This window comes from Pseudoliparis swirei, chromosome 4, assembly GCF_029220125.1.
Source record: "Pseudoliparis swirei isolate HS2019 ecotype Mariana Trench chromosome 4, NWPU_hadal_v1, whole genome shotgun sequence".
Taxonomy (NCBI): Eukaryota; Metazoa; Chordata; class Actinopteri; order Perciformes; family Liparidae; genus Pseudoliparis; species Pseudoliparis swirei.
The window spans coordinates 21,307,986-21,324,760 of record NC_079391.1 but is presented as its reverse complement, the minus strand read 5'-3'; the positions used below and the strand labels follow the sequence as shown (position 1 = coordinate 21,324,760).

Here is a 16,775-nt window from a genome sequence, read left to right as displayed (position 1 = left end):
AGTCATTGCGTAGCGTGGAGTGAGAACGGGCTGGTGCACACCATTACTCATTTGATTTAACGAGTGCAAACCTCCCACAGGTGTGTCGGTAACGACCACTGCCGTGCTGTGTGATTAAAGGGATTCAACGCATACTGGCTAACACCCGTCTAGACGCTATAATGGCCTGCGAGGCGTCGTGAGCACACTTTAAATTAAAAAACAAGCGGCGATGTGTTCAGGCGCTCCGGTCACAGTGTTATCAGACGTTTAATATAATGTTTCCAAAACCACAAATATGACGTCCAGGCGGTCTCTGCCCGCTGAGACGCGGCCAGCACGCAGCAGGATGTGCGTTGGTCACGTGAGCTGTCAGTCAAACGCGAGGCCCGCTATTGGGGGCGGGTGCTGCGCCCAGCTGCCAATCACTGGAGGCCCGGATGGCAGCCGGTGGCGGGTGAGAGTCGTGAGTGAGGAGTCAGCAGGCGGTCAATGGCTGCATTAAAGAAACAATACAAGGTAAGAGGGAGTGAGTCACTGCAATCATGCAGCCACAACTGGACCAGACACGAGGCAGTTCGCTGCAGCCGAATACAGCATGTGGACACACACACACACACACACACACCCACACACGCACACACACTGATTGCATGAGAACTGCGGTCATGTGGGCCGGCATTACAATAATAATGCAGGCTTAGTAACTGGGAGTGTGATGATACTTTTTAAATGAGAACACATAACCTCCGCGGTCTAATAATAGGCAGAATGATTGCTGCAGCGTGAGAGGAGAAGGAGATGTAGTGAGAACTAGCGCTACACGCACGCACGCGCGCACACACGCACACATACGCACACACAGTCGCTTGTGGCGCGTTTGGCGGCGCAGACTGTGGTGTGCTGCGCAGAGGAGACGCAGTAATGAGATTGAACCTCAGCCTGACTCCCCACACACACAGCATGGGGCGAACGGCTCGTATCTCCCTCAGATCACATTCATTACTGCGTACGTGTGTGTGTGTGTGTGTCTCAAAGAGAGAAGCCAAGACATACAATTAATGTTTTACCCTTGCGTCGGCTAGAGTCAGAATGACTGAAATCATGAGACACGACTTTGGCCCGTGCCCTTTATGCGTGTGTGTGTGTGTGTGTGCGCGCGCGTGTGTGTGAGTGTGCTTACTTTGCATAAAACCGATATGGACAGCTTAGACATACGAACTTGTACAAGTAGCCACTATGGTGCCCTTGGGGTAACAGCAAGCACACAGCGCGCCACACACAAGCTGTTAGCTGTGGATGATGGTATGTGTGTGCGTGCGCGTGTGTGTTAATGTTGAGCCCATGAGTGCAGTAGGGAAGTGAATTCCTAAAACTGTTGGCTAAGCATGACATGCGCTGTAATGCGCCGAGGAGTTGTGTGGTGTTCAATGTATGTGTTGACGGTGGCTGGTTGTGCTATTTAATTTCCACAGATGTGTGTGTGTGTGTGTGTGTGCGTGTGTGTGTGTGTGTGTGTGTGCGTGTGTGTGCAAAGCCTGGAGCCTAGTTCATTATGTTAATGATCGTGTCTTTATTAGGCCAGTAATGGCTGACAGCAGGACAGAAGAACATTACATTGATCCCCCTATAATTATTCCACAGCATCTCCTTTTATGTACTGTATGTATATGTGTTTGTGTATGTGTGTGTGTGTGTGACGTGTGTGCTCATGTGTCACGACAAAACAGAAACAATGCGAAAAATGATTCCACGTGTTTTGAAAAGTAATTGGATGGTGGCGCGTTTGATTCCTTCTATTTCTGTGATGAGCGGCTGCCGCTCCCTTTGTGATTCATGTGTGTTGCACTGAATCCGTGTCTGTTTGGTACAATCAACTAAACTAATGAAGCTCGACTGCGTGTGAACACGGACAATAAATGGTCCTGAAACACAAACGCGCTCAGCTCATTATCGCAGTGCAGAGACATTGGAGGACAATCCAGTCTCCTTCATCCTCTTCTCTTCATCACAACGGGTCTTTTTTCCATTTTCAATGTGAGAGCTCATTTTTGACATTGTAAAATAACCCATGTCTCCGAAGAATATATTGCTTTCTAAAATGTAAAATGATATAAAATGACTTGGGCATGGTTCAGGGAAACCAACGTCGTTTTGCTGCTATGATGTTCTGGTGCATCTAGATTCAAGAGATTCCTTTGCACCTCATAAAGAACAACGGAATTATTTGATCAACGCTCAATGAGTCCGTTTGAGAGGGAAACAAGAAAAAAAAGGACCAGAGATTATAAAAGGGCACGTTAAGATGAATTACAATAGCAGCATTCATAAGTAAGCATAATATAAGTATAAAGACATAAACCCTGCATAAACATGGGAAATATCAAGTGTAAAAAGTGAGCACACTGAAATTAACTGAGTCATTCAGTCAATAAGTCAAATGATTGTACCACAGGTTGGAATATTGCACAACAATATCAATGTCATGCTACTTTGGCCTGTGAGAATCATCTTTCCCACGATCACTGGAGTTTTGGGCCAGTTAAATGTAATTGTAGCTTGTAGGCATTTTAACAAAAGACTGACGCTGTTGTTTTTCCTGGAATGTCTTTTTAAATGTTTATCTGACAGCGGTATTGTATTACACAATTCAGCAAAACCATGGATTCTGCTTCTTAAATTTGTATGACTTTGTACAAAATGTGTTCATAGCCACCACGTTATGATTAAGTTAAAGTAAAAATGGTGGTTTTGCGGTTAAACAAAGATAAGCGAACATTATTTGCAACTTCGTGCACAAACGTAATATTTAGTTCAATATGCAAATGATTCCTGGGGATATGGAGATATGGGCTTCAGAGGACGGGCATGTCGAAACGTTGGTCAATTATTAAAAATACATCACATTTTTGCATCGGGGCTGCGAGTGCCGTTTGGCTTTCGCAATCACCGCAATATTGCAATCGTGCACTATTGAAGCCGACTGCGGTGGAGTGTTGGAGTTTGATTTGTCACAGGAAGTCAGCGCTATCAAGTATATTACATTTTGTATGCACACATCTATGAAATTAATATTTCACAACCAGTGTTAATATAGTGTTATTTAAGTGGTTTAACACATAACCTGTTTGATTTACGATAGAACTTGGAAAGAATGAAAGTAAAAAAATCAAAAAAATACGTTGGAAAGCCCTGGAATACGAGTGTCAGGAGCTCATGCTTGGACATGCCTGAGGGGGAAGTTTGGGACTTTCGATGTTACGTTCAGGAAAACAGGTGTCGGCTAGAAGAGTTCCGGCTTTCACTTCATGCAACATCTCTGAAATAATAAACTAACATTCATTCCCATGCGGCATACATCTCACACATAGAAACATTAACTCTTTCTGTGGTGTTGTTCAATGTTACGCATAACAGTTGATTGACATGTATGTTTATCCAATAGGAAGCCCTATGTTGGTAGGCTGTGGACCAATAGGATGAGGGGGTGAATGTGTGGGGCGAGGGTCAGATACGGAGTGAGCTGGGGAATAAACATGTCAACTTCAGCACACAGTTTGTCTCACGCGCATTACTAAGCGAACTCGACATGGTGTCAGAAGTGCTGTGTAGCTAAAGCAGGATATGTAACAGTTGTACTACTGTAGGGACGTCGGTCAAAGGTCGGAAGAAGAGTTCGGTGAAGTTTGATGAGTGATAACGAGCAGGACGGGGAGGCAGCTAACGTCAGCATGGCGGCTAACACACCCAGCGCTACGTTTAACATCCAGCCGCCGGAGCCCTTTGATTTTTCCAAGCCGAACGACTGGACAAAATGGATTCGGAGATTTGAGAGATTCCGTCAGGCAAGCAACCTGTCAGCAAGCTCCGAAGTCAACCAGGTGAACACCTTGATATACTGCATGGGAGATGACGCAGATGACGTCTTGAGTAGGGATGGGTATCGTTTGGGTTTTTTCCGATACCGGTGCTAAACCGGTACTTTTAAAACGATACCGGTGCCTAAACGGTGCCTGAACCGATACTTTTTTAAAACGCACAATGAGGACATTAAAAACCTCTTCGGCCATATTCCCTGTAGAAGCCGTTATCATGGAGCACCGACACACAACGGATATCAGACTGTTAACATACACAATATATGTTCTCCATTATATGTGATATGTATTGTCATGTGCAGACTTTATAGGGTTAATCCTGTCACTGTTTTGATGGGCAAAGAGAACAACCAATCAGAGGTACTGAAGATGACACGTGACAAATAAAGTTTTGCTTCTGACAGCGAGAGTTACACTGAAACAAAGTGACGCCCCACGGTCTTTATTCCTCCGTCATTATATTCCCGGTAACACCGGGTATACAGCCGGGACCGCTGGACACCAACACATCTGCTAGCAGACTATCACGCTCATAGCTCGTAGCTAGTGCGAGCTACGAGCTAGCTTAAGCATGGTTATAATGGCTAATTTATTATTTATTGGGCTACTTTTATGAATGCAAGACTTGCAATCAACGATACGGTACTAATCTGAGTTCAGGCTGCTCGTCATCATCGGTCTCCCCGTGTTCAGGGGGACCGGTGACGTCTCCCCGTCGCGTCCAGCTTGACGCTGGTGTGCTCCACACGGGTTCACGCAGTCACACACGGCGCAGCCTCCGCTGTCAGAGTTAAATATGAGAGGCTCGTAACCTGCTGACAGGGCGGAGTCACCAGAGAAGTTCACAACAATAGTTCTTTTCAATTTCAATCGGCTCAGGCACCGGAAAGAAGCACCGAAATGTGCGTTGCGTTTCGGTCCGGGTAATACCGGTTGTATTGGAACCGGTACCATATTGGCACCGGGTTTCGGTACCCAACCCTAGTCTTGAGAGGCTTAAAACTAAGCGCTCCAGACCAGCAAGTATACGCAAAAGTGAGAGACGGATTTGAGTCTTTCTTCATTGTTAGAAAGAACATTGTATATGAGCGTGCGTTTTAACATGCGCAAACAGGAGGCAAATGAAACAGTCGACGTTTTTGTAACTGCCTTAGCGGAACACTGCAATTATGGGACATTGCATGACGAGCTAATCAGAGATAGGATTGTAGTGGGACTGGCTGATGCAAGGCTCTCCGAACGCATGCAGATGGAGAAGGATTTAGACCTGGAAAAAGCCCTTAACATGGCAAGACAATCAGAGGAGATAAAAAAGCAACAAAACACACTGAGGAGTGATGCCAGTAGTGTTGTGCAGATGGATGCAGCCACTGTGGACAGAGTGTTTGAAGGCAGAAAGCAAAAAGAGAAGCCCAAGTTTAACACATACAAAAGTGATGGAGCAAAGACACACTTCAGCAGCCAGAGTAAATATACACATAGCTCCCAGTGCTACAAGTGTGGTGGCTCACCTCACCCTAGACATGAGTGCCCTGCCAACGATGCAAAGTGTCATTCATGTGGAAAGAAAGGACACTTTCAGCGTGTCTGTCGTGCAGGCGAAAACGTGGACGGTATTGAGACGGAGGGGGATGAAAGTTTCTTCCTGGGTTCTGTGACGTCCGACAAAGCTGCATGGACCGCTAACATAGGAATAAGGAACACCACAATCAGGTTCAAACTCGACACCGGAGCGGATGTCACTGCTGTGTCACAGACTGATATGAACCGCATATTTTCCGGTACACAGCAGCCTGCTCCAGAAAGCAGAGAGACATTTGCTTGGTCCGGGACGGATGCCGCTGGAGGTGTCAGGATTCGCCAGATTGCAGCTGAGGAGTGGAGTTAAAACGACCATGCAGAAGGTTTACGTGGTCAAAAATCTGAGCACGCCCTTGCTCGGATTTCCAGCCATTACAGCCCTTGGCCTGCTCAAACGTGTTGCCAGCATAGATTTGAACACTCAAGTCGACGTACCCTAGACTGTGCAGTGGGCTAGGTGAGGTGAAACGGGCATATCACATAAAACTTAAACCAAATGCTGTGCCTTTCTCACTGAAAACCCCTAGGAGAATTCCACTGCCGCTGGTGGGGAAAGTCAAGGAAGAGCTCCAGCGAATGGAAAAGCTGGGCGTCATCAGCCGCGTGGAGGAGCCAACAGACTGGTGTGCCGGTATGGTGGTTGTACCAAAGAAAAACAGGACACGTCTGAGACTGTGTGTGGATTATACTGGCCTGAATGAGTGTGTGCCGTGAAAAGTACATTCTGCCGTCTGTGGATCAGTCCCTCGGAATGCTTGCCGGAGCAAAAGTGTTCAGTAAATTGGATGCTAACATGGGGTTCTGGCAGATCCCCTTAGCCGAAGAGTCAGTCATGTACACCACATTCATAACACCCTTCGGGCGGTTCCACTTTAACCGCCTTCCCTTCGGCATCAACTCAGCACCCGAACACTTTCAGTGCATGATGGCGGAAGTCATAGAGGGGTTGGAGGGTGTGGTCTGCCACATCGATGACTTACTAGTGTGGGGACGGGACCAAGATGAGCACGACACTCGACTCCATGCTGTGCTACAAAGAGTGGAGAAAGCAGGCATCACCCTGAATGTGGAAAAGTGTGACATCTCCAAGAGCGAGATGGCCTTTTTGGGCCACATCATCTCAGTCACGGGCATCCGGCCCGATCCGAAGAAGACGGAGGCTATCAGGGAGATGAAGGAGCCCACAAATGTGAGTGAGATGAGGAGTTTTCTCGGCATGGTCAACCAGCTGGGAAAATTCATTCCTCAGCTGGCCGAAAAGGACAAAGCACTCCGCGACCTCCTCTCGAAAAAGAACTGCTGGGTGTGGGGCACGGACCAGGCAATGGCGTTTAAGGAGCTGAAGGAGGCACTTGCTTCTCCTCCAGTGCTGGCCATGTATGACCCAAACAGGGACACTAAAGTATCAGCCGATGCATCTTCGTATGGCTTGGGAGGCGTTATTCTCCAGAAGGTGAATGGTGTCCTGTGGCTTATGCATCGCGGTCACTCTCTCCAACTGAACAACGCTATGCACAAGTTGAAAAGGAGGCTCTAGGCCTCACATGGGCCTGTGAACGGTTCCGGGATTTCCTCCTGGGAAAGCATTTCATCCTGGAGACCGACCATAAGCCTCTTCTCAGCCTACTTGGAGCCCAAGCACTTGATCTTCTGCCGCCAAGAATTCAGCGCTTCAGAATGAGGCTCATGTGCTACTCGTATTCAATCATACATGTGCCAGGGAAGTCACTCTGGACAGCAGACACACCGTCACGCTCGCCTGTGAAAGCGAGCGTGTCCCCAGATGAAAACGAACTGATGGAGAGCACAAACATATATGTGGACTGTATCATGGAAAATCTGCCTGCCAGCCCCTCATACATAGGGAATCTGAAAGAGCAGCTCAAAGCTGACAGTGTCTGCTCACAGGTCATGATTCTGTGCAGAGAAGGATCGCCAGCGCATGTCAAACAGGAATCAGTGCTGAAAAACTACTGGCTAGAGCGAGCCACACTCACAGTGGAAGACGGTTTGCTCCTCAAAGACTCACGGCTGGTAATACCTGCAACACTGCGGAACGACGTGCTAGCCAAGCTGCATGAAGGACACCAAGGTGTCGTGAAATGTAAAGCGCGCGCACGCCAGGCTGTATGGTGGCCGGGACTTGGTCAGCAGATAAACGACATGGTCCTCAAATGCAGAACATGCATACAAGAGAGACACAATCACAATGAGCCGCTCATGCCCTCAGAGCTCCCTGACCGACCATGGCAGAAGTTGGGGGCGGACCTCTTTGAACTGTTTGGAAAGACGTACTTACTTGTCGTCGACTACTTCTCGAGATATATTGAGATTGCACTCTTATCTCACACCAGGTCCACCGACATCGTCACGCATCTAAAGTCAATCTTCGCTCGCCATGGCATCCCGGAGGTAATGATGTCAGATAACGGACCTCAGCTTTCTGGGCAGGCCTTCGCCTTGTTTGCAGCTGCATACGGATTCAGACATGTCACCAGCAGCCCGAGGTTCCCGCAAAGTAACAGCGAAGCAGAACGGGCGGTTCAGACGGTGAAAAACCTTCTAAAGAAGGCAGATGACCCCGACCTGGCTCTACTCGCTTATAGAGCCACTCCTCTTCAGAACGGATACAGCCCGGCTCAGCTTCTCATGGGCCGACGTTTACGCACCACGGTGCCAACCGTTCCCTCTCATCTGGACCCTACACTGCCTGACAGCCATGCACTGGCTCAGAAGGAAAAGGAGAAGAGGATGTCAGATGCTGCACACTATAACAGGAGTCACCGTGCAAAAATGCACAGCGTCTTGTCACCAGGAGAACATGTATGGGTCACCGACGCCAAGACGTCTGGAACTGTGATCCAGAACCACTCTACTCCAAGATCTTATATGGTGGATTTACCTCAGGGGGTGGTGAGACGCAACCGCCTGCATCTGATACCTCCACAGGCGCCGACACAAGAGAGGACTTCACCACAGCAGCACATGTCAGAGCAGGCTCCCATGTCACCTGCTGTGACACCTCCAGTGTTACCTGCAGAGACTCCCAATCTCAGAACTAGGTCTGGGAGAGCCATCATTGAGCCCACTAGGCTTAACTTGTGAATTGAAATGAAATGAAAGAAATCTCTGAAATATATGTTGAGTTATTGTTGTGTTAGGGTGTCATGGTTATGTGAAAGCTTAGTTGAAGCTAATACGTTTAGTGAAAGCACTTTATGTTACAATGTGAGAATTCAGGGAACTGCAGTTGTTTAATTAATGCACTCGTTTCATACAAGTTCCAATGCTCACCAAAGTGCCTAACATTGTTCTCCTTACAGGGTTCGAATGGTCTGATGGAAACAATAGTTTATTCTCTGTTCTTAAAAGGGAAGATGTGCTGTTGTTCAATGTTACGCATAACAGTTGATTGACATGTATGTTTATCCAATAGGAAGCCCTATGTTGGTAGGCTGTGGACCAATAGGATGAGGGGGTGAATGTGTGGGTCGAGGGTCAGATACGGAGTGAGCTGGGGAATAAACATGTCAACTTCAGTACACAGTTTGTCTCACGCGCATTACTAAGCGAACTCGACACTTTCCATTTCTATTTTATCATTACATAGTCAATACAGAAACCAGTGTCTTTTCCTTATTCTTCATAATGCATTCATAAGTCATAATAATATTTAATAATATTTCCTATTTATAATATCTTTCTATGTATTAATGTAAAGCATAAGACTTCCTCTCTGTACATGTGCAGAATTAAAATAAACTATTACAACCTAACACGGCTATGAGCGACAACAACAACAACGAGGAGAAATGACTAACCCACAGGCCGGCGGCTCCGTCCTCTCTCCTCACGAGATTCAACCTTCCGTAATGTTTTGCTCCAACGGGACGCTTCGTTGGCCTTGAGTGTTCTGCATTAAACAACAAACAAGTTAGTTAGTTTCAACACTTGTTTATCTTTGTCATTTAAGAAGCAGCCATATTCCTCGTATTAGCCTGACAATAAAGCATAAAGTATTTATGTTTCAGGATAAACCACATATCCCATTAAGGATCACCACGGGGAGTTTTCTTTGCAGCCCGACCAGTGTGCCGGGATTTTTATTTCCTCCTGAAATTATCCTGTCCAAAAATATATATGTATATAAAATTTGTGTTTACACCTTAAGCTGTTCAAACTAAAGTACATATTTTTCGTTATGTTGCTTCGAGAGAAACATCGAGAGAGCATCACGGACGATTGCCGAGTGAAACTTCATCGTGATGCACAGGAATGTGAATATACATATACATGGCGGGGCCAAATGTTACAGTTCCGGTCAAGGAGCGGAAGTTCCTTCAGAATAAGAAAAAATCAGATCCTGCCTTCAAAATAAGAGTAACGTCTCAGGTTTCAAATAGCATCCATTTCATGCAACATTTCCAAACAATATGTAATTCATTCTCATGCATGGTACAAATTATCACATTTGTCATTACATCAGTTACAATAATAAAACAATGTATTTATCTTATGCTTCACAATACATCCATAATACAATCATCTGAATTTAATATTCCCTATTTATAATATGTTTCCGTCTGTATTATTTTAAGAAATAAGAGTTCCTTATTTACATGTGCAAGTGGACATAAAATCCACTCCAACTCAACAGAACTATGGAACTATAATCGGGTTAGAGAAGCACAAAACGCAGCACTTAAAGTGCTTGTGACTTGTTTACGACGTCGCCAGCGGTGAGCAGGTCAGGATGACGAATTGTTCCGTTTCCCTAAGATCATGATGCAGAAACGAGCCATGTCTCTCCAGGCCTGTAGAGGTGCATTATGGGTAGAAAGGCCCCGCCAACGCTGTGAACCGCTGATGCCCGAGGGCCTCCGGCGTGGCTGCCAGAGGCTGAGTTATGTCACCTTCTTATAAAGGAAACCACTTTACGAGAGATAAAGTGTCAAAAAAAGAAGCAAGAACTCAAACTTAACACAACACAAAGGTCTGTTACATAAGAGTGTGCACGGGGGCCACTCAGGCTTCACGCGGCACGGAGTGTGAACGTGAATCCTCTTTCAAACCGCGGCTGCGGGTGAATTACGAGTCGAGACAACACGAGGAGGTTTGACTATCCCATTTTTCTGAGGCGGTTATTTCCTGACAGCGGGAGGAGACGGTCTGCTGGGACTTCCTCACTTACTCCGGGAAAGAAATGAGAAAGAGGGAGTGCGGGAAACATAATTGTCCCTTTTAGTGCCGTCGAGAGCAGCGAGGACGGAGTCGGCCGACGAGACAACAAATACAAATGCTCTTCTGACAGCTTCGCTCTGTTTTCATCATCCTGAAATGCATCTGAGACACACACACACACACACACCACACACAATCTTTAATTGCACTGGTGACCTTTTAACCTAAGAGGTCTTGGGCTTGTGGGAAATGGTGTTCGACGCGCTTTGGGTGAATACATTGTTTTTTATGCACTGATCAATTTTGAGAGTTTGAACAATTTTTGCTTCCGTAAGACAAAGTAGACATTTAGTTTATTTTACGACTTTGTCTGTTCGTGTCTTTAAATTTCTCCTGAACCCTACAAAAGTTTGGATTATAATTTGCATATTTAAACATAACAAAAACTAGGGTCTTAACGGGGACATATGAGATCAGATAATCCTGTATTTGTCCCGCAGTGGGGACATTTACAGGATTACAGCAGCAAAGGGGTAAAGTGCACACAAGACATAGTAGGATCAAATATAACAATAGACAGTAAAAGGTAAATAAAAATAGTAAACAATCTACGGTAACTGAATAATGTATACAATAATATATACACAGGCAGAATAAATATGGCTATTTCCACAGTGTATTGATATTAATATTGCAAAGTGAATGTTTTTAGTTGTTTTGTGACATTTGTCAGATTAATCCTGTATCCTGGTTTTAATACTAGAACTCGTTGAAAATTATCACATTTTTGATCAGACAATGTCTCATTGGCTTATTGAAACGTAACCTTTGAGAAAACTTGTAATATAAAAAAAGAATTGTCATAATGTTGGGAAACTATCTAATGGATGTATACGAGTTACACTCTGGTTCAACACAACTACTATTGATTAATCATCTAAATCCAGCAGTTAAAACGTATCATACAAAATTAATTTAAAAAAAAAACATCATATTTAATAATGATGACAATTATGTTTCTATTGACCTGTGATTAAATCTACTGTCATTCCATGACAGCAGCACTGCATGGATTGGACCTCAGAAGAGTTGCTTCAGACTGAGAACGGTGTTTTTGGCTACCAGCTAATGACCGACCGCAGACAGCTGGGAGACTCTAACTTCGTCTTTTGACATTGACTGTCGGACTGACTCAAAGATGACTCGGAGCCATTGCCTGCACCCTTCACTGCTGGTTTGAAGTTTGAATGAAGCCTTGTGAGAGGTTAGCGAATCGCGGGTTGAATTCAATCACCCAATGCAGCGGTGGTTGTTGCAGACACTGCTGGTGGAGATCTCTCTGGATTCATAATGTTGTTCCTTTATGAATATTTAAATGCATCTCGTGATTACCGGCCCGCGCTGTCCTCCACGTTCAACCATGTGAAGGCCATGACAACAATCAGAAACCTTCCATTAATTGATTTGAGTGTTTTAATTGACTTAACACAGGCGCACAAACACATCCATGTGGCCAGTGGGGGCGTGGCCTCCGTCTCCTCTCTTCTCTCCTCTGTCTCCGTCTCTTTCAGGGAGAAGACAGGCTGTCTGGTCTCGCTGGCTGTAATTACAGGCCCTGTCACCTGGCTGTGCTAACCCTCTATTACCACACAGACACACACACACGCACACACACACACACAATTTGCTTGATACCTGAATGATTTCATGCAATATGTGGCGTTTTATGATGTCAATTGTTTACACAATGACATTTCCCTCTGGTTGTATGACCTCATAGGTGAAGGTTTGTTGTGTTGTTGCAGTATTGCTGTCGAATCATTGCAGCCACAAATACTAAAGTAACTGAATAAAGATGGCAAAACCGAATGAGAAGGCAAACGTTTGATCAAGTGGAAATGATCAAAACAAACTTTACTATTCAAAAGAAGGAGAGAAAAAAGTTATTTGCGGAAATATCAGACTTGCTCCAATTGTACCAAACAATTTATGTCATATTTAACTCTGTACCTGTCGGTAATTGTCCACGTCTCACTCACTGAAGTGTAACGAAACCAAGTCAGCTCTGTCAGTACGTAATACAGCATAGTTTGTGCTTTGGGCACCGTTAGCTGCGAGCCGGCGTCTCAGCGGTCACCAGGTTGAGTCGTGTGGAGGCATTCCCTCAATCAAAACCATGTGTTGAGTTTAGAATTCGGCATTGTTCAACATAATAAAATCATCAAAGTAAACAGTATGTTTTAGAAGCATGCTTCAGATCATTTAAAGCACAGGTGCCAAACACAAGGCCCATGGGCCAGATCAGGCCCGCCACGTCATTTTATATGACCCGTGACTGCTTGAAAGACATACAATCACGTTTTTGAAAAAAATTTAACAACGATATTCTGTGCTTTTATTTTGAAGGTATTTTTTTCTGCAGCGGAGTGCCACCTGTTCACACGCCTTCATGCTCCATAAAGTGAGGCCTGTGTTTTTAAATCATAGACTGCATATAAAAAGTGGGCGTCGTCATTGTGATGTCAGCCGTTTGTGGAGCGCCATGATGAAGCCTCGTTCAGTGATTTCGCTGTCGTCATCCTGGAATACGACCGTCGCCATCTTGGCTTTTTTGCAAGCGATGAACAGAAGTGACCATATTTGGACGGTGGAGGAGTGACGTAGGTTTCTCAGTTAGCCCGCCCGAAAGCGTACTCTGCTTTATGGTCTATTTGGCTCAAAGTGGACCATAATTTACTAATTGAGCATCATGCTGTATTGAAGAAGACTTGAAACTAGATATTGAAAGCTATAAACTCATGTTTACGATGTTTACTGAGGTAAACCTCAGAACAATCAGACTTCTTTTAGCAGCGAGAGGAGTCGCCGCCCTTCTGCATTAGCTGCGCTCGGCAGAACCGGCGGTTCAAATCCTGAGATGAAATGTGTGAATGAAGTAACAGAACAACACTCTCAGCAGCCCTCGACCCGACCTTCTGAATGGCCACCAGTAGAGGAGGTGTTCACACTGGGCAGCTTCGTCTGGATGTTTGTGTGAGGCGGGAGGTTGATAGAAAAGAGCGTAAAGCACATTCAACTTTGCCAGAAAGAATAGAGATAAGTATTACAAGGCGCAGATAGCAGGACCTCGGATGCCATCCGCTGCTTTTTAGGGTCCTTCTTGCTTCCCAGGCTGCATTTGCTCGTCCTTCTGTTCACCGAGTATGGGATGGAATACGACTCCCAGCACTGCCTCTGTGTTTACTGCTTGAGAGCATTTAATGGCAGCCTTAACGCCACTCTATTATGCCTGCTAATGTTCCTGTGAGTGTGTGTGTGTTTGTCTGAGTGTGTGAGTCTGCGCGCACGTTTCATTCTCTCCATTAAAGCCGCATGCGTCTCAGCACTTAAAGTCTACGAGAGACTTTATGATTAGAGGTTCATGTTTGTATGAATTCAACATTATGATACTAATTGCCTCGTTTACCGGCTCTCCCCGAGCTGTGAGGCTTTTGGAGCGAGCTGCATGAGATCCGCTCTGGAAAAAGAAAAAAGAGAATGCCCACGTTAACAAGCCCTTTAGTTCTCAAATCCAATATTAAAATTGGATTTAAAGCAAGTTAAAAACTCAGCATGGGAGGGATAATTTAACTAAAGTACAACACTGTTTTCTTACTTAGTGGAAGAGTATTTCCAGGAGGGAGAATGATGCAAATCAGTGCTTGATGCTATAGAAAAGCAAATTCGCACAACAAACACAAAAACATGACAGACTGCTAATGCTCAACATGAAACACGTATTACAGAGAATGGTACTGCATGCTGAGGCGTTATGCTCACACTTATGGGAAACATGAATCCACATTACATACATCAACAAAGTGGCTGCAATAACAACTAATCTAGATATGTTTATAGATTTGTTCTACACTTGGGTTTTTACTCCCAATTCTCACGAGATATTCTTTGCATGACAGTTTGTAAGCAAATGATTTGTGATTTGTTTACTTTGCATGAAGAGGTTCTAGAGAGCACTAACCCACCAATGTGGACCAAGCTGATTCTAATCGGCACATGTAGGAGATCGGTGGAAGCTGGGTTAGTGCGCTTCTCACTGTGTTCAATCATTTTGTTTACTGTGTAATTCCACTTTATTGCACAGGGATTTTTTTATGGATTACAATTTCTTGCCGTTTTATTGAGTCGGCACCAAATTTGATGTGAGAAGCTACATTGGAAATAGTTTTTTAATGAACAACAATGGAAACAATGGTGGGATTGAGCACTTCTTTCACCCACTGCTTTGGGAAAACTACTTCCGCACTGAGCGTTGGCATTGGATTTAAAGTTTATGAATTATCCAATATGAATCCTGTGGATCCCGGGCTGCATGGGAGGCGCTGCTCGGCCCGGGAACACAGTTGAATAATGTACACCGTGGCTCTGGAGCTTTGTCAAGTCGGAGAGAAGTTGGTTAAGCCTGACGATACCGTCAGGATAATCTTGACTTTGACTTGGGAAGTTCTCACTTCCGCCCTCCGAGTCAGCCGGCTACCTGGTCGACAACGTTAGCCTCTCTATTACGGTTTTGCGACTACATAAGTAGAAGAGCCTTAAAATATACTCGTCAAGCTACTTCCACAATTACGAAGGGAAGGCATGTAATGACAGCCCTGAACATGTTTGTTTACTCCATTTGGCCGCTAGTTATGACCAAAATGACGATTTGGCTAACATTTGTGCTTTGACACATAATTTAGTGGATAGAAATGGTAGAAATTTGGTTCACATTTGTCTTGTTTTTTGTTCAGACTATCTAACGCTCTGACAGTCATGTAAAATCCTTCACAACAAAACGTCACACATTTATGGTTTGAAATAAGATTGTTTGATGTTTAACTGCCCAGTACGGCTCGTAGCAGCTCTGTGTGATTCCCATCCTGTGCCTGTGTGCTTTGTGTAGCGACTGAGCAGAGTGGTATAACACTGACAACCAAGGTCGTCTTTACATGAAACCTCATCCTATTCATGGAGGGTTTCATGTTTATTAACACATATTTTCTATCATGGCCCTCACCCGTCTCCCCCATCTCCTGCTAGTATAGAACCCCCCGGGGACCTACCTATCAAAATGTATGAACTGTTGTGAAGCATAATTAAGAGTATTTTGATGTGGCAATAACACTGACTGAAATGATATCACTGAATAAATCAACTCTTGAAAAATGTGCTTTACTCATTTTCATTTGTTTAAAGAAAAACTCCATTTGAATCATAAAGCTTGTGTTTGTAGTTGTAGGCATGAATCTAACTGCTCTGTGTGAAGTAGTAATAATTATTAGCTGTGGAATTTTTCAAGTGATTGATATGAACAAAGGAAATGAACAAAACATGTATGTGGCGAAATTAAGGCGTTTTTAATGAATCAACTCAACATTATGATATATTTTTGAAGATTAGTGGCGCAGCAGGTAAATAAAATTTCCTTCACCAGAACCAGCTGCAAAATTTATTTAAAGTGGCTCATTCTGCATAATGAGAAATTCTATCTTATTTTCATTCTAATACTTTTGTACTTTTACAAGTAAGATATTGAATGCAAGGCTTTTATTTGTAACAGAGTATTTTGACACTTTGGTATTATTATTTTATACTTATGGAAAAGTTCTGAGTACTTCTGTTGTGTGCAGGATGAACTTATCCAGGGTTTTTGAACAATGCTGATGTCAGCATATTAGCTAATATACCACCTTTTTAGCCGGTTTTACATAATTAAATTAACTATAAACATTGCATGATTGTTTCATATTAAAACAATGTTAGTCAGAATGTGTCCCACAGTGAACAGTCACATTAAAAGAGGAAGTGGTTATTAGGCTGGCTCAGATTGTATCGTCTGCATCTAGTTCATTTACATCAGAAATTAGCAGGAAAGCCATGGGCATGAAGGGTCTAAATATATAAACATAATAATCACTTAACATTCAGGGGTACTGTTTGGTTTGCAGCCAGTGAATGCAGCATGCTGGGTAGCAGAGCAGCACCCTGTATGATTCTGTCACGGTGCTGTTAGCGTGGACCCAAAAGCACGACTCAGACAGGAGTACAGGCTGGGTCAAAACCGGGAGATCAGTCAAGGAAGCAAACAAGTCCAAAAAGGGGCAGGGCAGAGAATCA

General features: G+C 44.4%; 1 protein-coding gene and 1 pseudogene across 1 annotated transcript in view; both read left to right on the top strand.

Annotated features, from left to right (window-relative positions):
* Positions 1 to 16,775, top strand: part of LOC130192427 (serine/threonine-protein phosphatase with EF-hands 1-like) — a 991,358-nt pseudogene that overhangs the window by 818,571 nt on the left and 156,012 nt on the right.
* Positions 481 to 16,775, top strand: part of dok4 (docking protein 4) — a 127,474-nt gene continuing 111,179 nt past the window's right edge. Inside the window, exon 1 of the mRNA XM_056412434.1 lies at positions 481 to 498. The gene's annotated coding sequence lies outside the window, so the exon portion shown is untranslated. The remainder of the gene's footprint in view (positions 499 to 16,775) is intronic.